General features: G+C 44.7%; 1 protein-coding gene across 2 annotated transcripts in view; it reads left to right on the plus strand.

Moving 5' to 3' along the window:
- The window catches only part of TENM1 (teneurin transmembrane protein 1), an 849,492-nt gene that overhangs the window by 787,361 nt on the left and 47,526 nt on the right, over positions 1–14,605 (plus strand). The window lies entirely within an intron of this gene.

The following is a 14,605-nucleotide window of genomic DNA, read 5'->3' on the forward strand; positions in this document are numbered from 1 at the left end:
GATTAAGACTGTGAGCCCCATGTGGGACAACCTGATTACCATGTACCTACCTCAGCACTTAGAACAGTGCTTGGCACATAGCGCTTAACAAAAACCATTACTACTAAGCAGCATGCCTTAGTGGAAAGAGCACAGGCTTGGGAGTCAGAGGTCATGGGTTCTAATCCCGGCTCTGCCACTTGTCAGCTGTGGGACTTCGGGCAAGTCATTTAACTTCTCTGTGCCTCAGTTACCTCATTTGTAGAATGGGGATTAAGACTGGGAGCCCCACATGGGACAACCTGATTACCTTATATCTACCCCAGCGCTTAGAACACTGCTTGGCACATAGTAAGTGCTTAACAAATACCATCATTAGTAGATGCCCATTTGTTTTCTGCTAAACCCTAACAGCCGTTGACGGCAACTTTGCACATTCCATTTGGGTGAAATAGATTTCAGAAATCTTTCCTGAAGTATCAAATGAATTATCAGTGAAAAGAGTAGAAGGACAGTGTGTCAAATAACAAGGCAGGCAGCCAGATTCCCTTTCCCTTGTCATCTGTGTACTTGGATCTGTACCCTTTGGACACTTGTAATTCACCCCACCCTCAGCTCTACAGCATTTATGTCCATATTGATAATTTATTTCTGTCCATCTCCCCCACTAGGTCGTAAGCTCATTATGGGTAGGGAACGTGCCTACCAACTCTGTTATATTGTGCTCTCCCAAGGGCTTATTTCAGAGCTCTGTACGCGCTCAATGAATATCATTGATCTGTTGACTGATAAACACATTCTGCTGAAATGTCTGTAGACAGTCTTCCAGCCAGACCTAAAAATGACAGCCAGGTCCTATTCTTAGTTCAGTATCCAAGCTATAGTATAGAGCAGGAATAAAATTTCCTCTGCAGAACCATCACACGGTACCAAGGCTAGTTGTATGTTGGGATTATTTACCCTGTTAAGAGCTAAAGGGTGAGCATTTAAACATTCAAGGCGTACAGTTAGACTTTGAGCCTCTCAGTCTCCTGTTTGTCCGAATGTCCTCGGATGACCGCCATTCCAGAGAAGGCAGTCAAAAGCTCGTGAACATCTATGACCAAGTCAGTCACTCATATCTGTTGAGTGCTTACTGTTCACAGAGCATTATACTAAGCGCTTGGGAGAGTGCAGTATTACAGAGTAGGTAGGCACGTTCCCTGCGCTATCCTTTGAGTGGAACTCCAAGCAAACAATATAATACCCACGCCAATGCTAATTTCGTTAAAAACTACAAGAGTAAATACATCTAAGAGCCTTTCAGTTCAGGCCCAAGCTACTTGGGCAATTGTCTACTAGGCATATACGAGAAGTTGACGAGAGAAAGATTCTACAGGAATGAAGACAAACTCTCAGGCAAGCGAACGTCTGTCAACCTGATGATTGTCAGGCATTTCAATGCCTAGGTTGGGAGCCTTTTTGACAAAAGCAGACAATCATCAGGCATCTTTAGATCGGAAAGATGAATAGTACTCATCTCCTGCTCACCCAGATTATCTAGAAGAATCACTAAGTCTGTTTTCTGCCTGCTGAACAAAAGTAATATGTCAGAGATCCACCCCCAAGCTCGGAAGAATGATGACATCTTGAATATTAACTCACTACAGTGGAACGAAACCTGAAAGGTGCTCATGTTGCTATAACAAAGAGGGGCACCCGGTAGCAGAAGCGGCCTGACTTAGTGGCAAGACCGGGCCCGGGGTTCAGAGAAACTGGGTTCTAATCCAAACTCGGCCATTTATCGGCTGCGTGCGTGCAGGCCGGGTTGTAGATGGAGAGAAGCGAAGTGAGGTAGGAGGGGGCAAGGTGATGGAGTGCTTTTAAGCCAGTGGTGAGGAGTTTCTGTCTGATGCGGAGGTGGATGGGCAATCACTGGCATTTTTTGAGGAGCGGGGTGATATGTCCTGAATGTTTTTGTAGAAAAATGATCCGGGCAGAAGAATGAAGTACAGACTGGAGTGGGGAGAGACAGGAGGCTGGGAGGTCAGCAAGGAGGCTGATGCAATAATCCAGGCGGGATAGGATGAGTGATTGTATTAACGTGGTAGCAGTTTGGATGGAGAGGAAAAGGCAGATTTTAGCGATGTTGTGAAGATGGGACTGACAGGATTTAGTGATGGATTGAATGTATGGGTTGAATTAATTCATTCATTCAGTTGTATTTATTGAGCGCTTACTGTGTGCAGAGCACTGTACTAGGCGCTTGGGAAGTACAAGTTGGCAACATATAGAGACGGTCCCTACCCAACAGTGGGCTCACAGTCTAGAAGGGGGAGACAGAGAACAAAACAAAACATATTAACAAAATAAAATAAATAGAATAAGTATGTACAAATAAAATAAATAAATAAATAGTGTAATAATTACATACAAACGTATGAGAGAGAGGAGTCAAGGATAATGCCAGCGTTACGGGCTTGTGAGACAGGAAGGATTGTGGTGCCATCTACAGTGACGGGAAAGTCAGGGGGAGGATAGGGTTTGGGTGGGAAGATAAGGAGAAGGTGATAAGATGACAAGATGAGAAGCAGAGTGGCTCAGTGGAAAGAGCCCCGGGCTTGGGAGTCAGAGGTCATGGGTTCAAATCCCGGCTCCGCCGCTTGTCAGCTGTGTGACTTTGGACAAGTCAGTTAACTTCTCTGTGCCTCAGTTGCTTCATCTGTAAAATGGGGATTAAGATTGTGAGCCCCACATGGGACAACCTGATCACCTTATATCCTCCCCAGTGCTTAGAACAATGCTTCACACATAGTAAGTGCTTAACAAATACCAAAATTATTATTATTATAAGGAGCTCTGTTTTGGACATGTTAAGTTTGAGATTCATTCATTCAATCGTATTTATTGAGCGCTTACTGTGTGCAGAGCACTGAGATGACAGGAGGACATCCAAGTGGAAATGTCTTGAAGGCAGAAGGAGGTGCACGACTGGAGAGAGATTGGGCTGGGAGATGTAGATTTGGGTGTCATGTGCATAGAGGTGGACATTTTCTACTTTTGACTGGATGGAGAAATTGGAACAGTCATCCTGCCGCTAGACTGTCAACTCATTGTGGGCAGGGAATGTGTGTACAAAACTCTGTTCTATTATACTCTTCCAAGTGCTAATCCAGTGTAGTGAGCACAGTAAGCACTCAATAGATATGATTGATTGATTTAAAGAGAGGAATTCCCTCAAGGACAAGGATTGGGCCCACCAACTCTATCATACTGTACTATCCTGAGGGCTTAGTACAGTGCTCTGCACAAAGGAGAAACAACATGGCCTAGAATAATAATGATGGTATTTGTTAAGCACTTAACTATGTGCCCAGCACTGTTCTAAGCACTGGGATAGATACAGGGTAATCAGGTTGTCCCACAAGGGGCTCACACTTTCAATCCCCATTTTACTGATGAGGCGACTGAGGCACAGAGAAGTTAACTAACTTGCCCAAGGTCACACAGCAGACAAGTGGTGGGGGCGGGATTAGAACCTACATCTTCTGACTTCCAAGTCCGCACTTTTTCCGCTAAACCACACTGCTTCTCTTAGAGCACAGGCTTGGAAGTCAGAAAGACCTAAATTCTAATCCCGGCTCCACCGCTTGTCTGCTGTGGGACTTTGGGCAAGTCACTTCACTTCTCTGTGCCTCAGTCACCTCATCTGTAAAATGGGGTTTAGGACTGTGAGACCCCCGTGAGACAGGGACTCTGTCCAACCTGATTAGCTTGTGTCTACCCTAGCACTTAGTACAATGTCTGATAAGCATTTAGCAAATATCATTTAAAAAAAAATAGCACCGTCAATTAATTGTCAGTTCAGTGTACAATTTCCAAGCTTGGAGATTCCTGAATTAATAAGCCTCGTGCAAATTTTTCATGCAAAATGCATTGCAGAGAAGCAGTGTGGCTCAGTGGAAAGGGCACAGGCTTGGGAGTCAGAGGTCACGGATTCTAATCCCAGCTCTGCCACTTAGCTGTATGACCTTGGGCAAGTCACTTCACTTCTCTGTGCCTCAGTTACCTCATCTGTAAAACAGGGCTTAAGACCGTGAACCCCATGTGGAACAACCTGATTACCTTGCATCTACCCCAGCGCTTAGAACAGTGCTCGGCACATAGTAAGCGCTTAACAAATACCATCATTATTATAGTAAGTGCTTAACAATCAATCAATCAATCAATCATATTGAGTGCTTACTGTGTGCAGAGCACTGTTCTAAGTGCTTGGGAAGTACAAGTTGGCAACATATAGAGACAGTCCCTACCCAACAGTGGGCTCACAGTCTAAAACAAATGCCATTGTTATTATTATTATTACTATAAAATTCATTGAGATCATCACCACTGGGGTGTCACCACAGACATTAGTCTGTTGCAATTTTTAAGCAATTCTCTATTTGAAAGTGGCGATGGGCTGGCTGCCGTATAAAATTTGAAAACATCGTCGTGTGATTTGGGTAACGATCAAGCGTGTAAAAGTTCACTTCTGCAGCTGCTTACACACCCCAACCATGTGGGTAAGAAGTCAGAATCCTACTTGAAATGCTCTGTAATGTTCATTAGGCCACCTGTTCTTATTTAGGGTTTTTATCATTGGGAGACACTGCAGAGTTCAGATAAAAGAGACAGGCTGTTGTAGCGCTCGTCCCTTTGAATCATAATAGGGTTTCACTTGGGAAGGACACAGAGCCGGAGTCGTGGGAGAGGGCAGACCGAAAAGGTGAGGGCTCTTCGGTCCAGAAAGACGAGGCCTCGGAGGGGGCAGAGTAGAAGTTCCTAGAGGATGTGGGCAGGTTGGACATGGAAGTGTCAGTCACGAAATCGCACAATATCCAGATGAGGAGACACCTATTGGAACTTGAAGGTTGTGAATTTATGAATGTCATTACTACAAGAAGTGGGGCACGCAGCGTCTATAGATAGATTCAAGACGGCTTTAAATCTGCGTCTGTTAGATGCATAAGGAGCACATCTATTTTGAAATCTTTCTTGAAGTTTCTACCCCAACTTTTGTATTGTAAATAATTTTGCGGCGTCTCCCCACCCCGTAGACTCTAAGCTTCTTGAGGTCAAAGGTTGTGTCTTCTTCCTCTGTTGTCGTACTCTTAGGGCTCAGGAAGTCGTGGGGTGCGGTGGGTGCTATGAATATTATCGATCGATCGGTGAAGTCATTGTGAAACGGGCTTGAGAGAGGCAGCTCAGACCGGTTCTCTAAAAGCGTTCCATTGCCACAGTCAGAAATTTATTCAATCGTATTTATTGAGTGCTTACTGTGTGCAGAGCACTGTACTAAATGCTTGGAAAGTACAATTCAGCAACAAAGCTGGCATGGGATCGCTTTCGGTCCTATTTAACGTTAAGCCGAGTTACCGGGTGATGGGGTTCTTTTTCTATTTTAGCAGAAAGCCACCCGCTCGGTCTTACCTCGTGACAGAGATTTTAAATGGATCAGTTAGTAGTATTTTCTTTAATGGTGTTGGTTAAGCTCTTACTATGTGTCAAACACATAGAGGAGCAGCGTGGCCTACTGGATAGAACACGGGACCTCGGGGCTAGGAGGTCATGGGTTCTAATCCTGGCTCTACCACTTGTCTGCTGCATGACCTCGGGTAAGTCATTTTATTTGTACCTCAGTTACCACATCTGTAAAATGGGGCTTAAGACTGTGAGCCCCACATGGGACAGGGACTGTGTCCAACCCAATTTGGTTGTATTGTCCACCCCAGTGCTTAGTACAGTGCCTGGCACATAGTAAGCGCTAAACAAATACCACAATCATTGTTGTGAGAAGCAGCATGGCATAGTGGATAAAGCACAGGCCTGAAAGTCTGAAGGTCAGGGGTTCTAATTCCAATTCCGCCACTTGTCTGCTGTGGGACCTTGGGCAAATCACTTCACTTCTCTGTGCCTCAGTTACCTCATCTGTAAAATAGGGATTGAGACTGTGAGTTTCACATAGGACAGGGCCTGTGTCCACCCCAAACTGCTTGTATCCACCCCAGCACTTAGTACAGTGCCTGGCTGAAGTTAGGTCAGGGATAGTTTTTTCTCAGGAGGGTGTTTTATGGTATTTGTTAAGTGCTTACTATGTGCAAGGCTCTGCACTAAGCACTGGGGTAGAAATAAGATAATCAGGTTGGAAAGTCCTTATCCCACTCGAGGTCACAGTCTGAATCCCAATTTGATTTTTCCAGATAACTGACACAGAGAAGTTAAGTGGCTCTCCCGAGGTCACACAGCAGCATGCGTCAGAGCGGAATTAGAACCTGGTCCTCTGACTCCCAAGCCTGTTGTCTTTCCATTAGGCCACACTGATTCTCTCGAATAGGACAGCAATTGAATTGAAAACAGAATACATGATTAAGTAATTCATGAGAGTACAGTAGTAGTTGTAGTGTCCTTTACCAGGTACTTGGTAAATACAGAGAAATGGGAAACAAGCATAAAAATATTTCCAGCAAGAATGGTCAAAGCGAATCATTGAGTACCCGTAATTGAGGATTAAAAGGGGTGTAAACAAGTTCATGAGTGCTAGCATTGACTGAAGGGGTGATGTGGGATGGAGGGTGGGGCATATGTCTAATGCCTCAAATCACATCTCCAAGAGGCCTTCCCTGATGAAACCTTCATTTCTCCCACCCTCTGCCTTCTGTGTCGCCTGGGCTGTGAACCACTTAGAAGCAGCGTGGCTTAGTGGAAAGAGCCCGGGCTTGGGAGTCAGAGGTCATGAGTTCTAATCCTGACCCCGCCACTTAATAATAATAATGATGGCATTTGTTTAGCGTTTACTATGTGCCAAGCGCTATTCTAAGCGCTGGGGGGGATACAAGGTAATCAGGTTGTTCCACATGGGGCTCACAGTTCTAATCACCATTTTACAGATGACGTCACTGAGGCACAGAGAAGTGAAGTGATTTGCCCCAAGTCACCCAGCTGACAAGTGGCAGAGCCGAGATTAGAACCCACGATTTCCGACTCCCAAGCCCGGGCTCTTTCCACTGAGCTACGCTGCCTCTCTTGTCAGCTGTGTGACCTTGGGCAAGCCACTTCACTTCTCTGGGCCTCAGTTACCTCATCTGTAAAATGGGGATTAAGTCTGTGAGCCCCGCGTGGGACAACCTGATTACCTTGTATCTACCCAAGTGCCTAGAACAGGGCTTGGCACATAGAGTTGAACAAATACCATCATCATTATTATTATTATTAAGCACTTAGATACTTAGATATTATTAAGCAGTTAGACCACAGCCCCACAGAACTTTCGCTCAAGTCTTTCTACTCGACGATTTCCCCCAACTGTAAGTCATTTTAGCGTCTGTCTCCCACTGTAGATCATGTGTCTCCAACTCTATTGCACTGTATTTTCCCGAGTGCTTGGTACAGTGCCCTGAACACAGTAAGCACTCCATCTATACCTTTGATTGATGGATTAAAAGTCTGTGTCATGTGGGAGGGAAGGCGGGAGTTGAAAGTCAAGGGACCAGGATGAGTGAGGGCATGGGGGTCAAGACAGGGGCATAGTCATTCATTCATTCATTCAATCGTATTTATTGAGTGCTTACTGTGTGCAGAGCACTGTACTAAGTGCTTGGGAAGTACAAACTGGCAACATATAGAGATGGTCCCTACCCAACAGTGGGCTCACAGTCTAGAAGCAGCGTGGCTCAGTGGAAACAGCCCGGGCTTTGGAGGCAGAGGTCATGGGTTCAAATCCCAGCTCCGCCACTTGTCAGCTGTGTGACTTTGGGCAAAGTCACTTCACTTCTCTGGGCCTCAGTTACCTCATCTGTAAAATGAGGATTAAGACTGTGAGCCTCAAGAGGGAGAAACTGATCACCTTGTAACCTCCCCAGCGCTTAGAACAGTGCTCTGCATATACTAAGCGCTTAATAAATGCCATCATTATTATTATTATTATTATTAGAAGGCATATCTAGAAGGTCGGCTCGGGAGGAGCAAAGATGGAAAGTAGGAAAACAGCGGATGCAGAGCACAGATAGGTTCAGGGTTTCTGTGCTTGGCACTTAGTAAGCGCTTAACAAATACCATCATTACTATAAGGACTTAGTTCAGTGCTCTGAACACAATAACTGTCACTAAATATGATTGAGTGAGTGGTATAATAAAACCAAAGGTGATTGGCTTGGCAGCATGTAGTATAAATCAGAGCGGGGAGAAGCTGGAATCCTCAGGGAGATCGAAGAGCGGGCTAATGCAGTAATCTAGTAGTGGCAAGACCAGAGCATGTACCAGAGTGCTAGCGGCAGTTTGGTTAAAGAAGAAATGTGGCCCAGTGGGTAGAGCACAGGCCTGCGAGTCAGAAGGACCTGGGTTCTAATCCCGACTCTGCAACTTGATAGAGCACGGGTTTGGGAGTCAGAAGGACCTACGTTCTAATCTCGGCACCTCCACTTGCCCGCTGTGTGACCTTGGGCAAGTCACTCCTCTTCTTTGGGCCTCAGTTACCTCATCTGTAAAATGGGGAGTAATACTGTGAGCCCCATGTGGGAAATGGACTCTGTCCCACCTGATTAGCTTGTATCAGAGAAGCAGTATGGCTTGGTGGAAAGAGCCCGGGCTTGGGAGTCAGAGGTCATGGGTTCGAATCTCGGCTCTGCCACTTATCAGCTGTGTGACTTTGGGCAAGTCACTTAACTTCTCTGTGCCTCAGTTTCCTCATCTGTAAAATGGGGATTGAGATTGTGAGCACCACGTGGGACAATCTGATTACCTTGTATCCCCCCCAGTGCTTAGAACAGTGCTTTGCACATAGTAAGCACTTAACAAATACCATTATTATTATTATTATTATTATTATTATTATTATTATCTACCCCTGCTCTGAGTACAGTGCCTGGTATTCATTCATTCATTCAATCATATTTATTGAGCGCTTACTGTGTGCAGAGCACTGTACTAAGCGCTTGGGAAGTACAAGTTGGCAACATATAGAGACGGTCCCTAGCCAACAGCGGGTTCACAGTCTAGAAGGGGGAGACAGACAACCAAACAAAACATATTAACAAAATAAAATAAATAGAATAAATATGTACAAGTAAAATAAATAAATAAAATACATAGAGTAATAAATATGAACAAACATATATACCTATATACAGGTATATAGTAAGCCCTTAACAAATACATACAAAAAATGGAAAAATAAGCTTAATAAGGTTAGTCACTTTTTAGAAAGTCTTCTCCAAGGATGTGAAGGGTAGATTTGGGTGAGTGTTCGGGGAGGACAGAGAAGGAGGAGTGAGTGGGAATGAGTGGGAAGTGTGGCTGACAAAATGTGCTTGAGTTTCCCCACACCTCTTAGGAATTGAGAAGGAGCTGGGTTCTTGGGCTTGTGCCATAAAGTTCCAGATGTAGAGAGGTGCAGACAGTAAACCGGGGAATGATGTCTTTGTACATTGCGTTCTCCTTAATGTTAACAATCGAACTCACAAACAGATGAGCATGGAAGGCTGAAGGACATTCTCTTACCTTGTTTTTGTTTTTCATTTGGGGCCTTGGTCTCCTGCGGAGAGATTACTTGGCCTGTAAATGGCAAGCTAGAAGTGGTTAAACCATCTCTGTATTCAAAATCGCTTTTTCAAAAATTGATGCCTGGGAGTCAAGTCAGAAAATCAAAGCAATTACCCCCTTTTTTAGGAGGAGGAAGCAACAATTACACCCAAGTCTCTGTTAGTATTTGTTCATGCTGATCACTTTGAGGGGGTGTTAGAATTCACAGGAATGGTTATTTCTCGTCTTCAAAGTTCATTAAGGCTTCCTAACCCAAAACATCATCCTAATTTTCAGGTGGCAGAGGAGGTAAGCACAATTAAAGCATGCATTGGTCTTCCTTTATTGGCTTTACTACTGAATTTGATCTGACTGCACATTGTTATTTTTGCCTCAGTATTTGCTGCTGCTGCAGATAAACATTATTTAATAATAATAATAATAATGGCATTTATTAAGTGCTTACTATGTGCAAAGCACTGTTCTAAGCACTGGGGAAATTACAAGGTGGTCAGGTTGTCCCACGGGGGGCTCACAGTCTTAATCCCCATTTTACAGATGAGGAAACTGAGGCCCAGAGAAGTTAAGTGACTTGCCCAAAGTCACACAGCTGACAGTTGGTGGAGCTGGGATTTGAACCCATGACCTCTGACTCCAAAGCCTGTGCTCTTTCCACTGAGCCACAGTGCTTCTCTTCTTATTTATCATTGTGCCCCTTGTATTTCTACTTAATAATTTGAATAATGTCAAAAATAAACATATTCACTAGCCTGGCAGAGCCTATTTTCCTACATTTCCTCTGAATTTTCCCCACTCAATTCCTCTCTATGCTTAAGAGAAGTCCTCATGTTCTCAGTTGCGGAAAACATAAATTTCCATAAGTAGCGTCCTTTTTTCTTTTAACTGAAGACTAGGAGATGCCACTGTCATCCAGGAAAAGAGAGGTCTCTGAAAGCTGACCAAAAGTAATCTTGACTTTCTTGCTGATGAGACTGCAGAAAACCGAGACAGTTTGAGGCAGAACAGGGGAACCCCTAGCAGAGGTGTCTTCCCTATCAGCCACCGTACGTGTAATGAAGTGTCCCTGTTTTCCCAAACTTCCTTCTGAATATCCTCAGAGAATGGAACTGAACAAAGCAGTGAAGTTCTTGGTATCTGGTCAAAGGAAGAGCTGCCTTTTTTTTTGTTTTATTTCGTTGTTTTAACCAACACTTAGGGACGGTCAACATGGTAAGGGATGGTAATGTCACGCTGGATAAAAATAATAATTGTGGTATTTGTTAAGTCCTTATTATGTGCCAGAAACTTCTCTAAGCACTGGGGTGGATAACAAGCATTCCGGGTTGAACACAGTCCCTATCTCACATGGGGCTCACAGTTAATTTTTCAGATGAGGTAACTGAGGCACAGAGGAGTGAAGTGACTTGCCCAAAGTCACACAGTAGACACGTAGCAGAGTCAGGATTAGAACCCAGATCCTTGGCATGGCCAGCTTTACACTGCTTCTGGCTGTGGCACCAAAGGATAGTTGGTGAAGGAGTATAATAGTTGTTCCCGTCCTTCCGGAAGCCATCCAGGACCTCGATTCCATGAATCTTTTAAAACTTTCTCGAGCCTTCTAACGTCTCTGACATTTTTTTTCCCCTTCACTTCTAACTTTCCTTTCCATTAAATCTTATGAGCTCTCGGTCCATTCATTTAATGAAACTTCTCAAGTGTTTTTGGCATGCCTAATTTTCAAGTAGCAAATTTTACATGCTTAGTACCAGCTGTGGGAGGAAATATTTCTTTTTGCTTGCTTTATTCTGTTCTGCCCAGACGCTTTTCAGTGCTCTCTAAATCTAGTTATATAAAATGCAATGTTAACCCTGCCACACCTGCCGTTATTTTGAAATCCCTAATCATCTCCCCTCTCAGACCTGCACCTTTTCAGGCTGAAGAGTCCTAGTCTTTTCTGGCTGTTCTCACGCAAAAGCTCCCCTATCCCGCAATTTTTTTTAGTTTGCATTCATTAGATCGTATTTATTGAGCGCTTACTGTGTGCAGAGCACTGTACTAAGCGCTTGGGAAGTACAAATTGGCAACATATAGAGACGGTCCCTACCCAACAATGGGCTTCTGCCTCCCCAGCATCATTCCCAAGGCGCTGCAATCCCAAGTAACGATAATAATAATGATGATGGTGTTTGTTAAGCACTTATTAGGTGTCAAGCACTGTTCTAAGTGCTGGGGTAGATACAAGCTAATCAGGTTGGACACGGTCCCTGTCCCACATGGGGCTCACAGTCTTAATCCCCTTTTTCAGGTGAGGTAACTGAGGCTCAGAGAAGTAAAATGATTTGCCCAAAGTTACACAGCAGACAAGTGGCAGAGCCAGGATTAGAGTCCAGGTCCTTTTGACTCCGAGACGTGTACCCTATCCACTAGGCCATGCTGTATCCTCAGGGTATACGTAGTGCATTCCTTTCCCAAGCGCTTAGTACAGTGCTCTGCACACAGTAAGCGTTCAATAAATACGACTGAATGAATGAATGAATAGTAGGGTATGTTACAGGGGTGCTTGATTCAGTGACGGCTGTGCTCCGGTGCCCCTGTCTGATCTACCTCCACCTGGGTGAAGGTGTTATTTTCCAGCCCGGCAGGGAGCACCGTCCTAAAATTGCCATCTGCCTATTGCATGACACAGTCTGACATGGGCATTGGGGCTAGGAAATGCCTGAGCCTTTCAATGTTGCATTCCGGCCTCCATGCGTGTTGGGCCAGAAGGGAGGTTACACCCGTAGGACTCACACATACCCACGAACCACAGAACAGTGCATCCCGGCTCCTCGAGGGTTATCCTGTGTTCTGTCGTAACCTCCGACCCCTTCAGAGGGCAGAGAGGATGTGTTCAGAGGCTCAGGGTGGGCAATCTGTGGCATCATTCTTGAGAAGTGATGGGGAGGTGGGGAAAAAAACCAGGCCAGTGAGGTAGGAACTTGGGGATCACGGAATATCCCACCCACCCTCTTATCCAGCCCGCCGCCTTGCCACTAAGATGATGGCTGCATAATCTTGACCAACAACACAGTAGATGAGGCCCCGGGTTACCTCAGAGGGCTCGCCCTGATCAACAAGTCATAGTTTATCCTTTACGAAACCTTCTAGGGTTTGAAATACTAGGGTATGACATACCTATGACATACCTATGTCAAACATACATACATACAAACATACATAGGGTTTGACATACTAGGGTGTGAAAGTCTGGGGAGGCATCCTGCCCTCTTTGGTAACACATCCCTTGGTTATTTTAATGCAGCGCCGAAATTTCCCTCAATTGCCGGGAGCCCCACCTGGAATGTAAGAGTATAAGAATGAGAAGCGAACTGCTCATGGCGGCAGATGAATGAAGTAGGGATGGTCCCGATCCCCTTAGGAACGGCCTAGCCGATGGGAGAAGTTTTCACGCAGTGGAAGGAGAAAGAGTCTCCCGTTAATAAGCCATCGTTCCGTGTGAGCAGAAACACGTTTTATGAAAACCAAAATGACTCGACTGTACAAGAATAGGAAGCTGAGGTGCCCTGTAAATTAGGGATTGATGCTATAAAGAGAGTGGGGCTGCCAGCAATGAAGGGAAATTGGGGTATTGCGTTACAGAATAAAAAAGACCAGGAATTTCCCGTGAAATACAATTTAAAGAATGTAACTGCACAGTAACTGCTAGAACGCTAATGATCCTGTAGAGAAGAGATATGTTAACGATGTGTCGCTTTCATTAAAAAGTTCTGAAGCCTGAAGGGAGGACATGAGAAGACTTGTCTCGGGTAGGATGGCTCTCTGGTATGTGGGTAATAAACTCTTCCAGACTCTCAGGTACCATTTAGTCAATTACCTTTTCTGGTGCGGTAAATGGCATACAATGGATTCCCGGTGTTTTAGAAGAGTTTATTGCCCTCACAGGGTTGAGCAATTTACTCCTAGAAAGGGGCCTACTCACCTGAGGAGCCATTGAATTCTGGTTTGTTAATGCTCAAGAGCTAATTACCTCGCCTGAGTTTGTGGCTGTTGGGAAGCAAGGTGCTTCCGTAGTTTAAAAGCTAGTTGAGGCAGAGTGCCGTTGTTAATGTATGGTGAAGTAAACTTCTTGGCAAAACTTTCCCAGACAGCAAGCGTTCGGAGGGAAGTTTCTATGGGAATGTTGGATTTTTCTAGCCGACAATTGGCCGAAAAGTCTGAAAATTTATGCCCAGCAATGCAGATCTGTAAACAAAGGGAGGTGATGATTGTAGAAAATCTCAGGTAACTTTCTTCTTGTACTCTATCTAGGCTACCAGAATTATTGTAACGTCTCCAGATCTCACCCCTATGGATATTTGTTTTGTGTATGCGTATATGAGCTGCTGGCAGAATCCCCAAGGATCTTGGGATGTGAACAGAAATTGAGATTCAATTTACTTAGATCCTTTTGGGCAGAATGGATCGATCTGTACAGATCTAAGGACTCACTCTGGTCAGTAGCAGTGAGTTGCCTAGTGTTGCCTGAAGGCTAACTCCTTCTCCTGTCTACATTATCCAGAAGGATTCAGATTCTTTTCCTAATCCAGATGCAAATCTACCACTTGTAGATTTGTAGGGTACCACTTGTAGAGTACTGTATTAGAAGCAGCCTGGCTCAGTGGAAAGAGCATTGGCTTTGGAGTCAGAGGTCATGGGTTCAAATCCCAGCTCCGCCACTTGTCAGCTGTGTGACTTTGGGCCAGTCACTGAACTTCTCTGGGCCTCAGTTACCTCATCTGTAAAATGGGGATTAAGACTGTGAGCCCTCCGTGGCTGATCACCTTGTAGCCTCCCCATGCTTAGAACAGTGCTTTGTACATAGTAAGTGCTTAATAAATGCCATTATTATTATTATTATTATTATTATTATTACCAGAGGCTTGAAAGCGGCCGTTATTATTACCAGAGGCTTGAAAGCAGCCGTTAATGGATCCAGCCACTTAATTGGATTTGCCTGTCACCCTCCACCTGCCGGGGCAGACACAATTAAGGTTGTCAGTTATGCTATTTAAGGAAATTTCACGGGGAGGAATCCTCTGCCACTGCAGTA

This window comes from Tachyglossus aculeatus, chromosome 6 (assembly GCF_015852505.1).
Source record: "Tachyglossus aculeatus isolate mTacAcu1 chromosome 6, mTacAcu1.pri, whole genome shotgun sequence".
Lineage (NCBI taxonomy): Eukaryota > Metazoa > Chordata > Mammalia > Monotremata > Tachyglossidae > Tachyglossus > Tachyglossus aculeatus.